Raw genomic sequence first — 16,104 nt, 5'->3', positions numbered from 1 at the left:
TATCAACTAGAGTACAAAACCTCTCCCGCAAGAGTGTGCTGCTATCTTAGCATAACCTATGTGCACGGATTTAAAGCACGATGAATAGTTAAGTTTCAAAGTGTGTACACAACACCTATCGATTTTGCATGCATCAACTCTCGTACTAAACACATCCCGCTAGAATGTACAACGTTCGCATGTGTTCGCTCTGCTACTTTAGCATGACCTATGCGAACGAACTTAAAGCATAAAGAATAGCGATCTTTGAAAATCTTGCGAACATGGCAGCGGTAAGAATAGCAAGGTTTAAAAGCGTGTACATATCATCTTTTGATAATGCATGCATCTTCTACTAGAGCACGTGACCATCGCTTGTAAGTGTGCTGCTATCTTAACATAACCTATGTGCACGAACTTAAAGCATAAAAAAAGTTATGAGTAAAAATTTTGTGAACATAGCAGAGTGTTTACTACGTAGGTGTAGACATTGAACTTTGCATGCTGAAGCAGCATACTACGTGACCGTGACGTCACGACCACGTGCTCTTGTTTAGTAAACCAAGCCACGTGCTTCTTTGACAGCTGTCTTCTTGACGGACCCTAACCTCACATTGAAGGACAATAGAGCGTCGCTAACCGCACTGCTGCCATCTTTACGGCGGTAAACCTCAAGGCTGCCACCTTATGCATGTTATAGCGCGGAATTTAAAATCCAACAACAGAACGTCGCTAACCTCACTCTTGCCATCTTTACGGCGGTAAACCTCAAGGCTGCCACCTTATGCATGTTACAGCGCGGAATTTAAAATCCAACAACAGAACATTGCTAACCTCACTCTTGCCATCTTGAAAAGTTCAGTGTTCCAAACACTAGTTAGAAAAACGTAACTCATCGCACCTCGGGGATTTTATTAGGTAAGACGTAACCCCTAGGTTCCATTCCTTGTTCTGAACATAAAACCATTTACCAATAAAGATTAATTTTCTACACTTAACAAAGTACAAGCGTTCTTGCTGATAGCGATCGATGAGGTTGTTGCTCCTTTAGCCCTTTAGCCCATTAGCCCTTTTGCCTATTAGCCCATTAGCCCTACAAGGAATGTGCGGTAAGGAGGAGGAAGAGTCCTTTCATCCTTTTTGCCCTTCTGATAAGATGTAACCCCTGGGTTCCATACTCTATCACGATTTTTTTTCAGCCATGTTTATGCGATAACTTGTTCGACTGATTTTCACACAAGACGAATGATGGAAGGTAAATAATTTGAAGTTATACTTTGGCTATATCGTTTACCGAGCGAGTTAGCTGCGCAGTATGGGTACAGTGTGTTTTTGATTTTTACACTATGCAAATCATTGAAGTTGTAGTTTTGCAATATTGCTTACTGAGCGAGTTAGCTACGCGATATGTGCACAGTGTGTTTCCATAGTTTTTGATTTTACACTAAGCAAATCATCAAAATTGTACTTTTGCTCTGAACACATCAAACAATGTTCTGATCATATGTTGAGGTTAACAACATCGATTACAGTGTTCGATTCTAGTCTTGCTATGTTTCATTCTGATCTTCTTAGAACAAGGGTACCCCCTAACATGTTCTAAACACATGTTGTATTGAGTACAGTGTTCGATTCTAGCCTTGATCACTTATTTCGTGTTCTGAACACATCGATCAATGTTCTGATCACATGTTGTATCGAGTACAGTGTTCGATTCTAGTCATGATCACTTATTTTGTGTTCTGAACACATCAATCAATGTTCTGATCACATGTTGAAGTTAACAACATCGATTACAGTGTTCTATTCTAGTCTTGTTATGTTTCAATCTGATCTTCTTAGAACAAGCGTATCCCCTGACATATTCTAAACACATGATGTATTGAGTACATCGTTCGATTCTAGTCTTGAACACTTATTTTGTTTTCTGAACGCATCAATCAATGTTCTGATCACATGTCGTATCGAGTACAGCGTTTGATTCTACTCTTCTTATGTTTCGAAAGTCTAAACATGCACAATAATGTTATCGCTGCACACGCTTGCCTTCGCGATGCAGGTTTAAACTTGTTCGATATAAAGCTATGCCTTGACATAAGAGGCGGAGGAGGAGGTAGAGAAGGAGGAGGAGGAGGAGGAGGAGGAGGAGGAGAATGATAAGGCCTTAACAGCCTATGTATAGTCGCCTTTGTTTAAAGATGATAGCTGTCACGATTCCAGCCTTGTTACGTTTCTTCTGTGATTTGCAAGTCTAAACATGCATAATGACGTCATCACTGCAGCACGCGCTTACTCTAGCTATCCCGATGCAGGTTTAAACTTGTTCGATAGAGCTATGCCTTGACATAAGAGGAGGCCTTAACAGCTTATGAAAAAGCACGTCGAATTTTTCAAATTACCCGCCACCACATTTCAAAGGTATGAGGTTTAGTGCTGTAAAGATACCTGCACGATGCAAAGCTAGCTTTCTTCATCAGAGCAGCCACCATCTTGTGTGAGCACCTCTAGGCCGTATCATAAGCAGCTGTGTATAGTCACCGTCTTGTCGCTGCTACCTTGCGCAAGCACCCCTAGGGAGTCTCATAAGAGCAGCAGCCATCTTGTGCAAGCGCTCTTAAGCTGTCTCATAAGAAGCTATGTATAGCCGCCATCTTGTAGAATTAGATAGCTGCCAATGCCAAAGGGCCTAAGTAGGGATCGAACCGTCGATCTCATCATTAGACTATGTTTTTTTCTTGTTCCTGATACTGAAAACCTAGGTATCAGGTGGAAACATTTTATCCGTTTTGCTCCACGATGCACCGTTTTCGAGATATTTAACATTTTGCATTTAAGCCCTAAATTTAATGAATCGAACCTGCACGGCACGTTATACTCTCTACCATAGCTAGACCTGATCATGTTACAAAGACTTGCTTCAATACAAGCTAAAACAGAGTGAATGCCAAAGGGCCTAAGTAGGAACCGAACCGTCGATCTGATCATTAGACTTATGCTATCATGTTCCTCGTAGTGCGAACCGAGGTATAGGGCAGAAAAATTTTGTCCGTTTTGCTCTACGATGCACCGTTTTCGAGATATTTAACATTATGCATTTAAGCCCCAAATTTAATGAATCGAACTAGCACGACACGTTAGCCTCTAAGCTAAGAGCAGCAGCCATCTTGCGCAAGCACCCTTAGGCGTCTCATAAGGAGACGTGTATAGCCGCCATCTTGTGTCCGCCATCTTGCGCAAGCAACCTTAGGGCGTCTCAAGCCATCTTGTGCAAGGACACTTAAGCCGTCCCATAAGAGCAGTCGCTATCTTGAGCAAGCATCCCTAGGGCATCTCATAAGGAGCCATGTATAACTACCATCTTGAGCAAGCATCCCAAGGGCGTCTATGTATAGCAGCCATCTTGCGTAAGCACCCTTAAGGAGTCACGTATAGCCGCCATCTTATGCAATTAGCGTCGAGAGAAGGCCGCTGTAGAATTTCTCTTTTTAAATTATCCACCACCACATTTCAAAGGTATCTAGCTAAAGATGGCAGCACTGCGGATGACAGGTGACGAATTTACATCTAAAGAGGGCAGCACGGTGCTCAAAGATGGCGGATGACAGCTGCACGTGGCTATGTTTACCAAACAAGAGCACGTGGAATTTGCCGCCATCACATTTCAAACTAAAGAGGGCAGCACTATGCTCTGTTGATTAAAGATGGCGGATGGTAGCTGTCGAAAAAGCACGTGAGTTTGTTTCCAAACAAGAGCACGTGGAATTTTTCAATTTGCCGCCACCACATTTCAAAGGTATCTAGCTAAAGATGGCAGCACGGTGCTCTCTTGATTAAAGATGGCGGATGATAGCTAACAGAACTTTTCAAATTGTCCGCTACTACGTGCTTAAGGTAGTAGCCATAAAGAGGGCAGCACGGTGTTCTGTGGATTAAAGATGGCGGATGACAGGTGATGAAATTGCCCGCATGATAGTAGCACAGTGCTCTGTTGATTAAAGATGGCGGATGACAGCTGCACGTGGCTTTGTTTCCAAACAAGACCACGTGGAATTTACCACCACCACATTTCAAACTAAAGAGGGCAGCACTGTGCTCTATAGATTAAAGATGGCAGATGACAGCTGTCAAAAAAGCACGTGAGTTTGTTTTCAAACAAGAGCACGTGGAATTTTTCAATTTGCCGCCACCACATAGAGGGCAGCACTGTTCTCTCTGGATTAAAGATGGCTGCTGTCACGTGGAATTGTCTGCCACCACATTTCAAACTAAAGAAGGCAGCACTGTGCTCTGTTGATTAAAGATTTCAGATGACAGCTGTCAAGAAAGCACGTGAGTTTGTTTCCAAACAAGAGCACGTGGAATTTTTCAATTTGCCGCCACCACATAGAGGGCAGCACGGTGCTCTCTTGATTAAAGATGGCTGCTGTCACGTGGAATTGTCTGCTACCACAGGTATCTAGCTAAAGAGGGCAGCACTGAGGTTTGCGATGCAAGATGGCTGCTGTCAAAAAGCATTTTTCAAATTATCCGCCACCACGTTTCAAAGGTAAGTAGCTAAAGAGGGCAGCACTGTGCTCTATGGATTAAAGATGGCGGATGACAGCTGTCAAAAAACACGTGGCTTTGTTTACCTCGCGCTAGTTAGGTTAAGTTGGTAGCACTAAGGTTTAGACCCATCAAGATGGCAGCACTGCCGATCACAGGTGACGAATTTTGCAGCTACTGCGATATAGAGGGCGGCACAGTGCTTTGTGGTTTAAAGATGGCGGATGACAGCTGTCAAAAAGGCACGTCGCTGTCAAAAAGCACGTGGCTTTGTTTACCACGCGCTAGTTAGGTTAAGTTGGCACTACTGAGGTTTAGGCCCGTCAAGATGGCAGTACTGAGGTTAGCGATGCGTTGTTGTCGATGACAGCTGTCAAAAAGCACGTGGCTTTGTTTACAAATTCAAATTTCCCGCGGGAGGTGGAGGAGACCTCTGGGAGGCCTCTGGCTGAGGTGGAGGTGGAGGAGGCATCTGGGAGGCCTATGGCTGAGGTGGAGGTGGAGGTGGCCTCTGGGAGCCTGAGGTGGAGGTGGCGGCCGAATCCCTGTATTATACTGAGATGAATTAGCCGAAACATATTGAACAGGAGATGAACCATAGTCAGGTAGTTTACAAATCGATTTCAATTTTGAATAACATTGATCCGAAATAATTGAACAAACACTGCCTGAATCTAATAGGGCTGTTATAGGCTCATTATTTAACTCAATTTTAAGAAAAGGAACAGGTGCGGGGGTATCTGCCGCAATCCTAAGACACTCTTTGGGGCATTCAAAAGATGAATTTGAAGACTGAACGTTCCCTGAATTTACGACCTGTTTGCCAGGGGCTGAGCCTTGGGAAGCAGAATTAGTCGACTCAGCCGAAGCCACTAGTCACTTATTATTAGTGACATTGGTGGAAGTTGCACCAGAAGTTGAGCAGGAGGGGGTGCTATTTGAATTTGGGCAATTCTTGGCGATATGTGAGAAAGCCCCACATTTAAAACAGCGTTGTGATGAGCCAGCTCCATTATTTGCCCTACTAGATTTGATTGATGGACACTTGTTCCGAAGATGGTCAGGCGACCCGCAAGCGTAACATTTACGAGGTGTGACTGATCGGCGAGGTGGAGGCAGAGTATTACTAAAAGAAGGCGGGGGTTCTTTCGCGACACGCAAGGAATCGGCGTATCTAACTCCTTCCGCTGAGCCGGCCAATGCTTCAAGTTCAGAGAAGGTTTGCGGGCACGCCGCGAAACACAAATATGACCTATAGGATGGTGAAATTCCTTCTACAATAGCCTGTACAATCTGATTTTCAGGAAAATGAAGAGCAAACACCCTAGTATAAAACTTAATGTCTTGTATGAAATCAGCCAGATTTTCATCCAATCTCTGTACTCGATAATAGTACTTCTGAATCAGAGATGACGTCGCGCGAGCAGGAAGAAAATTTGCAAGCAAGTGTGCGTGAAAATCTTCAATAGATGACTGTTCAGCTATGGCTCTTACTATTTTGTCTGAGAGAATACCTATTGCATAGGGATAGATGATTTGCAAAATCTGACATGGAGAAAGAGAAAAAACAAGGGCATGATCCTGAAATTCAACTAAAAACCTTAAGAAAGAAATAACTTCACTGGTAGTGTTAACCGAAAACTTCGAGATACCTCGGAGCAACATTGCCAATGGATGAGGCAAGCTGCTGAACCCAGGTGACATCGTAGGTAAAGGTTTCAGTGGCAAAGAAGTTAATTCAGAACGTACATTATTCAACGATGCACGGCGTTCAGACTCGTTGTCCAATGGGGCAGAGATCGTTTGAGCTCCAACGGTTATCCTATTGACTTCTCCCTTAGGAGGCTCTTCCTCGCTACCTACATTCACCGTGGTGGGTTGATCGATTTTGGGAGGAACTTCCCCAGTTAACAATTGGGTAACCTTACTGGATAATTCAGAAATACTTTCAAGCAACGTACTAGCTTCCTTCCTCTGAACGTCATTCAACTTCAGGGACAACAGATCGTTAACTCTATTTGAAAAATGAAATAGCCTGGCTTGCACACGCTTAATTTGATTAGGAGAAGGATCATTTTCGTCAAAAAAACTAACTACAGATGCTAGCCCAGTAGTATTCTCGGTGATCGTGGAAAGAGAGTCGTCAATTTCTTTCTCTCCCAAAGTGGGGATGGAAATGGGCAAATCAAGGGACTCTCTAAGCTTGTTTGTGACTACTGCAACCGTGCCTCCAGATTGCAAATTTCTAACAGTTAATTCATAGATCAACTCCTCCCTGCGCAAATAGTTGAGATGGAGAACATTGCGAGGGCCGGGCATGATGACAGAACAATTTTGAAAAAGAAAAAATCAAAATTTCCAGCAACAGAGAAAATTGTTAGAGTTCGAATCAAAACAATGTTTAGCCGTCAAAAGGGGCTATATTGAGACCCATTCAACCACGCTCTGCTACCACTTGTTACGGAGTTTTCCGTGGTAGTTAGAGGTGAAAGAAGGTGCGGGGGGTGAACAGGTCTCAGGCTACGAAATTAAAGTGAATTTAAAATTTAACAAGGTTATATTTTCTTAGCAAAAAACAAGAAATAACAATAATGGCAGGTACAGAGTAGCAAAACCACTAATCGAGAATGTACAATTACAGAGTTACAGGATTTGGGCTCCGAGAGCCACACACAATTCTTGAGCAATTAGCCCAACTTTACGATATACAGAATTCAACAAAGGGGCAGAAGACCCCAATCAAGCCCAGGAGCACTTGTTCCCAATTACATCATAAAGCCTCCTCGAGGCGCTCAGAAACAAACTTCAAAAGAGCGATCTGCTCACAGAGATTAAGCCTATCAAAGGCCACACCAAACTCCACCTTCAAGTTGTCCTCTAAGGACGTAAACACAGGGGTAAAGATACCCAACCTACTGAGGCCTATTAAGTGAGAAAAGTTAATTACATGGCCTCTAAAATACCAATTTGAGAGTAGGCGAACTTGCGCTCCTAATACACTTTGTTTAAAACCTACTTGGCACTAGGCCGTTAATGCAAGGGCTAATCCCATACTAAAGAGGTGACTTTAGAAGAAAACAATTTACATTACGTTAAGGAAGAAACGGTTGTGAAAATAAGTTCACCTCAATGCAATATGAGTGGGAGCTCGAGAGGGTTAAGCACTCTCTATCCCAATATGAAACTTAAAAGATAGAATAAATACAAAGATTCTTTACATTTTAGGGAAAGTTACATGGTAGAAAAGCTTCGGACCCGCCCCGAGAGTTAAACTGCTGAGCTAGCAAGAAAAGAAGTTATTAATCGGCCATTACCTTGTTGTTGAACTGCTGCCCGAAGGAAGAGGCGCTTCCCGCCCCCTGCTATGTACTTTACACACTGAAAGATGTTACTGAAGTGGCCCAGAGACCCTAAAATCAGCAGTTTATGTACTCTCGCAGAAAGTTCGAGGCGTTTCAGGAAGGAAAACACCCGCCCACAATCATTTTATTGGTGGATAAAGAAAACCCCTACACAAGATGAAGAAGAAACACATTATTGGTGGAAAATTAATTAAAGAAATTCGGGAATGGCTAAATTCAAAACAAGGGGAAAGAAAGGGTTAATATTGCCAACTTAAACAATGACTGAAAGAAATTTAGCAAAGAACAAACTTTTGAAATTAAATTTTCTCCAAAAAAAAAAAACAGTTCTTTCACTTCGCACTAGGGTGCATCTTTGTAGTTTTTCAGTAGTGTCCTCTAGAAGAGAATGTTCACACTTCTTACTACAAGCTAAACAAAAATACGTCGAAAACAACACAGTTCAGAAACTTCAAAATTTCCAAGTAGTGACATCTTCAGGGTAACTTGAAAATTAACACATAAGACAAAGTTCAGACTTCTTCCAGTAGGGGGGGGGGTTCACCTGGCGCAAGGTTTGACTTAGCGGCGTGGATGTGTACCGCCCGGTACAGTGTCTACTGCAACCGTGCCTCCAGATTGCACATTTCTGATAGTTAACTCATAGATCAACTCCTCCTTGCGCAAATAGTTAAGATGGAGAACATCGCGAGGGCCGGGCATGATGACAGAACAATTTTGATACAGGACAAATCAAAAATTCCAGCAACTGAGAAAATTGTTAGAGTTCGGATCAAAGCAATGTTTAGCCGTCAAAAGGGGCTAAATTGAGACCCATCCAACCACGCTCTGCTACCACTTGTTACCGTATTTTTGTGGTAGGTAGAGGTGAAAGAAGGTGCGGGGGTGAACGGGTCTCAACCGACGAAATTAAAGTTAATGTAGAATTTAACAAGGTTATATTCTCTTTTCAAAATCAAGAAATAACAAGCATGGAAGGTACAGAGTAGCAAGGCAACAAAAGAGCAACAACAGTATTTACAGGCTTTGGGCTTCGAGCCCCGGACTCACAATTCTTGAGCAGTTAGCCCAAGCTTACATGTACATAAGGTTTAACAAAGGGGCAGAAAACCCCAATCACGCCCAGGAGCACTTGCTCCAAATTACACACTAAGACCTCCTAGAGGCACGCAGAAACAAATTCCAAAAGAGCGATCCGCTCTCAAAATTTTAAGCCTATCAAAAGGCCACACCAAACTCCACCTTCAAGTTGTCCTCTAAGGACATAGACACAGGGGTAAAATACCCAACCTACTGAGGCCTATTAAGTGAGAAAAAGGTTAATTATATGACCTCTAAAATAACAATTTGAGAGGAGGCGATCTGCACTCCTAATACATTATGTTTTAAAACCTAATCTGGCTCTAGGCCACTAATGCAAGGGCTAATCCCATACTACAGAGGTGACTTTAGGAAAGAACAATTTACATTACATTAAGGAAGAATCGGTTGTGAGAAATAAGTTCGCCTCAAAACAATATGAGTGGGAGCTCGAGAGGGTTAAGCACTCTCTATCCCAATATGTAGCTTAAAAGATAGTATAAATACAAAGTGTCTTTACATTTTAGGGAAAGTTACATGGTGGAAACGCTTCGGACCCGCCCCGAGAGTTAAACTGCTGAGCTAGCAAGAAAAGGAGTTATTAAATGGCCATTACCTGGTTGTTGAACTGCTGCCCGAAGAAAGAGGCGCTTCCCGCCCCCTGCTATGTACTTTACACACTGAAAGATGGTACTGAAGTGGCACCGAGACCCGAAAATCAGCAGTTTATATACTCTCGCGGAAAGTTCGAGGAGTTTTTGGAATGAGAACCCCCTCCCACAAGGATTTTATTGGTTCCCCAAGAAAACCCATACACAATACGAAGAAGAAATATATTATTGGTGGAAAATTAATTCGCGAAATTCAGGATTGGCTAAATTCAAAACAAGGGGAAAGAAAGGGTTATACAGCCAACTTAAACAATAACAGAAAGAAATTTAACAAGAAACAAATTTGTGAAATAAAAATTTCTCCAAAAAACAGTTCTTTCACTTCGCACTAGGGTGCACCATTGTAGTTTTTCAGTAGTGTCCTCTAGAAGAGAAAGTTCACACTTCTTACTACAGGTAAAACAAAAATACATCAAAAATGACCCAGTTCAAAACCTCCAAAATTTTCCAAGTAGTGACATCTTCTGAGAAACTTGAAAATTAATACCGTAGATAAAGTTCAGACTTCCTCCAGCAGAGGAGTTTCAATTGGCGCAAATTTTAAATAAGCGGCGTGGAGGTGTACCGCCCGGTACAAATATGATTAGCTTCCAACCCCGGTGGCCAGGTTTCTAAATTTGAAAAGTGGTACGAGGGCTGGAACGGGGTCTACTCAGCCTCCGTAGGTCAACTGAGTGGAGGTGGGTTCGATTCCCACATCACCCATGCTAAAAGTGGTTTTTCCTTTTTCCCAATGCTCCAGGCAAATGCCGGGATGGTACCTAGCTTAAGGCCACGGCCGCTTCCTTCCCTCTTCCTTCCCTATCCCTTCCAATCTTCCCATCCCTCCACAAGGCCCCTGTTCAGCATAGCAGGTGAGGCCGCCTGGGCGAGGTACTGGTCATACTCCCCAGTTGTATCCCCGACCAAGAGTCTGAAGCTCCAGGACACTGCCCTTGAGGCGGTAGAGGTGGGATCCCTCGCTAACCTGGAGGGTAAACAGATGATGATGATGATGAAGTTGCTTTGCGTCTATTTCTGTGGTAGTGGTTAAAATGATTAGCTTCCAACCCCAGTGCCAGGGTTCGAAATTCGAAAAGTGGTACGAGGGCTGGAACGCGGTCTACTCAGCCTCCGTAGGTCAACTGAGTGGAGGTGGGTTCAATTCCCACATCAGCCATTCTCGAAGTGGTTTTTCGTTTTTCCCACTTCTCCAGGATAATGCCGGGATAGTACCTTACTTAAGGCCACGGCCGGTTAACCCCCTTTCTTGTCTAATCCGTTCCCATCCCATTCTTTTGTCATCCTCCCCAGTTGTATCACCGACCCAGAGTCTGAAGCTGTACTACTCTGCACTTGAGGTGGTAGAGGTGGGATCCCTCGCCTAGTCCGAGGGAAAATCAGACCCTGGATGTTAAACAGATAAAGATGAAGACATCGTCTTCAAGCAGAAGTATAATTCGTAACACGCCCTTGCACTTCTGTGGCTCTTATTGGTTCTTTTTGGTCATTCCGTAATTATAACCTCATTCCTACCCGGCGGCGAATCAAACCCGGGTCTCTCGCGTCACAGGTGGGGATATTGAGCAGATAATTGCTGAAGAGTCCAGTATAATATCCAATAAGGAAGTGCCCACGTATCCTAAACCTTCCTTCAATCCAAGTTCCTGTAAGCATAGCTGTGTGGGACATTGCCTATAGGCCTACATATCTTCAGTATTAAAAACATGGAGAAAAAGTACTGTTTCCGCCCGGGATCGAACCGGGGTCCTTCCGCGTGTAAGGCGGATGTGATAACCACTACACCACGAAAACGCGCGTTCTTCACTATCCACAGTTAATGTTGGATTCTTGCCTGAGGAAGATAGTGAGCGATGCAGTTGAACACCGCATTGCACGATCATTGAGAGTGATAAGTTCAAGGAGAGAGCTGACGCGAAGCTGATCGTCAGGTAGCTCTTGGTAGAGAGGAGGATTGTAGTTGGCAAAGGTATCACATATCCGTAGGTCGCTGGTTCAAGTCCCACCCACGGGAATATTTTTAGTTCAGGGTAACCGCAACATAGAACTATTTCTTCGTAAACTCACTTATTCTTGCAATTCATTTGAGTAAATTGCTTTGCGTCCGCCTCTGTGGTAGTGGGTAGTATTGTACCGGGCGGTAAACCTCCACGCCGCCAATTCAAATATTGCGCCAGTTGAAATTTCTCTACAGGAGAAAGCCTGAACTTTAACAAACTGTATTAACTCAACGGTTTCTCGGAAGATGTCACTACTGTAAATTTGGTAATTTTGAAGTGTTCTGAACTGTGTCTATATTGTTTTGTGTTTGTTTGCTTCGTATCAAGAAGTTTGGACAGTCTCTAACAGATGTCTCTACCAAAACATTGATAACAAACTCTGGTGTAAACGAATGAACTTCCTTGAAGAAATTTAGCATTCGTAAGTTTCGTTTTTACAAAATTTTGTTCTGTGGTTTGTGGGTTGGCAACAGTTATTCTTTCGTTCCGCCTGTTTTGAATTTAACCAATAACTAATTTTTGAAATTAATTTCTGACCAATAGTGTCTTTCTTTCTCAATGTTGATGTGTAACTTTCAGCTATCCAATAAATGCGAAAGGGTGTGTCTACTCATTCCTTAAAGGTCTCGAATGTTCCACGAGGATATATAAACTGCTGATTTTTTGTCTCGGAGCAACTTCAGTAACATCTTTCTTAGTGTGTGAATATGTATCAGGGGGCGGGAAGCGCCTCTTTCTTCAAGCAGCAGTTCATCTACCAGGTAATGGCCTGTTAACATCTTCATTTTTTGCTAGCTCAGCAGTTTAACCCTCGGGGAGGGTTCGAAAACTTTAGAATGTAACCTATTTTTAAAAATGTAAATTCTTATCTGTCTATCTATAAATTACAAATCTGTAAAGCGGGATAGAGAGTGCTTCACCCTCTCGAACTCGCTTTCATTTTTGAAAGAGGAGGTGACTATTTTTCTTAACCGTTCTTCTCTTCTTTAATGTAGTAACGTTTTCTCATACGTGTCACCTCCCTAGCTTGGGATTAGCCCCAGTATGATTGGCCTAGCGCCACATAGGTTTTAGACAAACTTGGTGTAGGAGTGCAAGTTATCGCCTCCATTCTTTTTGTATTTTGGGAAAGTTACTTAACCCGTTTCGTTTTCCTTCCTGCGAAGGCCCAGTAGATTGGGTACTAGTTACCACTGTTTCCTTGTGTACCTCAAGGGCAGATAGAAATGAAGTTTGTTGTAGCCTTTGATAGGCTTGTAAAATTGAGAGCGGGTCTGCCCTTTTTCTTAACATGTAATTAGGAGCAAGTGCTCTTCGTACTTTGGGGTTTTCTGCCCTTCAGCAATTGCGGTTGTGAGCTGAGAGCTCAGGAATTAGACTTGGAACTCGAAGCCCAAATCTTGTAACAAACTGTAATTTGTTAATTTGTTGATCTCCTACTTGGTACCTGTGATACTTTGATAATAGTTGATTTTGAAAAGAAAGTATAACCTTTGTTATAGTTTTAAATTAACTTTAATTTTGTAGTTGAGACCTACTCCAGCCCACACTTTCTTTCACCTCTAACAACCATTGATATCTCCGTAACAAATACAATTAGCTTCCAACCCCGGTGGCCAGCTTTCTAAATTTGAAAAGTGGTACGAGGGCTGGAACGGGGTCTACTCAGCCTCCGTAGCTCATCTGAGTGGAGGTGTGTTCGATTCCCACATCAGCCATACTAAAAGTGGTTTTTCCTTTTTCCCAATGCTCCAGGCAAATGCCGGGATAGTACCTTACTTGAGGCCACGGCCGCTTCCCCCTCTTCCTTGTCTAATCCCTTTCGCTCTTCCGATTCTCTTGTCATCCTCCATAGTTGTATCAGCGACCCAGAGTCTGAAGCTTCAGGACTCTGCACTTGAGGTGGTAGAGGTGGGATCCCTCCCCGAGTCCGAGGGAAAGTCACACCCTGAATGGAAAACAGATAAAGAAGAAGACATCATCTTTAAGCAGAAGTATAATTCGTAACACGCCATTGCCCTTCTGTTGCCCTTACTGTGTTCTGTTTGGTCATTCAGTAATTATAACCTCTTTCCTACCCGGCGGCGAATCAAACCCGGGTCTCCCACGTTACAGGTGAGGATACCGAGCAGACAATTACTGAAGCGTCCAGTATAGACTCCAATAAGGAAGTGCCCACGTACACCAAACCTTCCTTAATTCGAAGTTCCTGTAAACTTAGCTGTGTGGGACATTGCCTATAGGCCTACCATTTTTTCACTATTAAAATAACATGGAGAAAAAGCTCTGTTTCCGACCGGGATCGAACCGGGGACCTTCCGAGTGTTAGGCGGATGTCATAACCACTACACCGCGGAAACGCACCGTCTGCGCTATCCACAGTTAATGTTGGATTCTTGCCTGACGAACATAGTGAGCGATACAGTTGAACACCGTATTGCACGATCATTGAGAGTGATAAGTTCAAGGAGAGAGCGGACGCGAAGCAGATTCTCTGGTAGCTTTTGGTAGAGCGGTGAACTGTATTTGGAAAAGGTATCAGATATTCGTAGGTCGCTGGTTCAAATTCCACCCGGGGGAATATTTATATTCAGGGAAACGCCCATAGAATTATTTCCTTGTAATCTCACTTATTCTTGCAAATAATTTGAGTAAGTTGCTTTGCGTCCGCCTCTGTTGTAGTGGTTAATATGATTAGCTTCCAACCCCGGTGGCCAGGTTTCTAAATTTAAAAAGTGGTACGAGGGCTGGAGCGGGGTCTACTCAGCCTCCGTAGCTCATCTGAGGGGAGGTGTGTTCGATTCCCACATCAGCCATCCTCGAAGTGGTTTTAGTTTTTCCCACTTCTCCAGGCAAATGCCGGGATAGTACCTTACTTAAGGCCACGGCCGCTTCCCCCTCTTCCTTCTCTAATCCTTTCCCATCTTCCCATTCCCTTGTCATCCTCCCCAGTTGTATCCCCCGACCCAGAGTCTGAAGCTTCAGGACTCTGCACTTGAGGTGGTAGAGGTGGGATCCCTCGCTGAGTCCGAGGGTAAATCAGACCCTGGATGTTAGACAGATAAAGATGAAGACTTCGTCTTCAAGCAGAAGTATAATTCGTAACACGCCCTTGCAATACTGTAGCTCTTACTGGTTCTGTTTGGTCATTCTGTAATTATAACCTCTTTCCTACCCGGCGGCGAATCAAACCCGGGTCTCCCACGTTACAGGTGAGGATACCGAGCAGACAATTACTGAAGCGTCCAGTATAGACTCCAATAAGGAAGTGCCCACGTACCCCAAACCTTCCTTAATTCCAAGTTCCTGTAAACTTAGCTGTGTGGGACATTGCCTATAGGCCTACTTCTTTTCACTATTAAAATAGCATGGGGAAAAACCTCTGTTTCCGCCCAGGATCGAACTGGGGACCTTCCGAGTGTTAGGTGGATGTCATAACCACTACACCGCGGAAACGCACCGTCTTCGCTATCCACAGTTAATGTTGGATTCTTGCCTGACGAACATAGTGAGCCATACAGTTGAACACCGTATTGCACGATCATTGAGAGTGATAAGTTCAAGGAGAGAGCGGACGCGAAGCAGATCCTCTGGTAGCTTTTGGTAGAGCGCCGAACTGTATTTGGCAAAGGTATCAGTTATCCGTAGGTCGCTGGTTCAAATTCCACCCGGGGGAATATTTATATTCAGGGAAACGCACCATAGAATTATATCCTCGTCATCTCACTTACTCTTGCAATTAATTTGAGTAAGTTGCTTTGCGTCCGCCTCTGTGGTAGTGTTTAATATGATTAGATTCCTACCCCGGTGGCCAGGTTTCTAAATTTGAAACGTGATACGAGGGCTGGAACGGGGTCTACTCAGCCTCCGTAGGTCAACTGAGTGGAGGTGGGTTCGATTCCCACATCAACCATCCTCGAAGTTGTTTTAGTTTTTCCCACTTCTCCAGGCAAATGCCGGGATAGTACCTTACTTAAGGCCACGGCCGCTTCCCCCTCTTCGTTGTCTAATCCTTTCCCATCTTCCAATTCCCTTGTCATCCTCCCCAGTTGTATCCCCCGACCCAGAGTCTGAAGCTTCAGGACTCTGCACTTGAGGTGGTAGAGGTGGGATCCCTCGCTGAGTCCGAGGAAAAATCAGACCCTGGATGTTAAACAGATAAAGATGAAGACATCGTCTTCAAGCAGAAGTATAATTCGTAACACGCCCTTGCACTTCTGTTGCTCTTACTGGTTCTGTTTGGTCATTCTGTAATTATAACCTCATTCCTACCCGTCGGCGAATCAAACCCCTGGTCTCTCGCGTTACAGGTGGGGATACCGAGCAGATAATTGCTGAAGAGTCCAATATAATATCCAATAAGGAAGTGCCCACGTATCCTAAACCTTCCTTCATTCCAAGTTCCTGTAAGCTTAGCTGTGTTAGACATTGCCTATAGGCCTACATCTCCTCAATATTAAAAAAATG

General features: G+C 43.7%; 1 non-coding gene across 1 annotated transcript; it reads right to left on the bottom strand.

The window, feature by feature from the left end:
- Window positions 1–11,358: 11,358 nt before the first annotated feature.
- Window positions 11,359–11,431, bottom strand: TRNAV-UAC (transfer RNA valine (anticodon CAC)). The gene has a single exon. It is a non-coding gene; the product is annotated as a tRNA-Val (tRNA).
- Window positions 11,432–16,104: the final 4,673 nt, after the last annotated feature.

This window comes from Anabrus simplex, chromosome 8, assembly GCF_040414725.1.
Source record: "Anabrus simplex isolate iqAnaSimp1 chromosome 8, ASM4041472v1, whole genome shotgun sequence".
NCBI classification, from domain to species: domain Eukaryota; kingdom Metazoa; phylum Arthropoda; class Insecta; order Orthoptera; family Tettigoniidae; genus Anabrus; species Anabrus simplex.
Note: the sequence above shows the minus strand (reverse complement) of the source record. Positions and strands in the feature narration are given on the sequence as shown.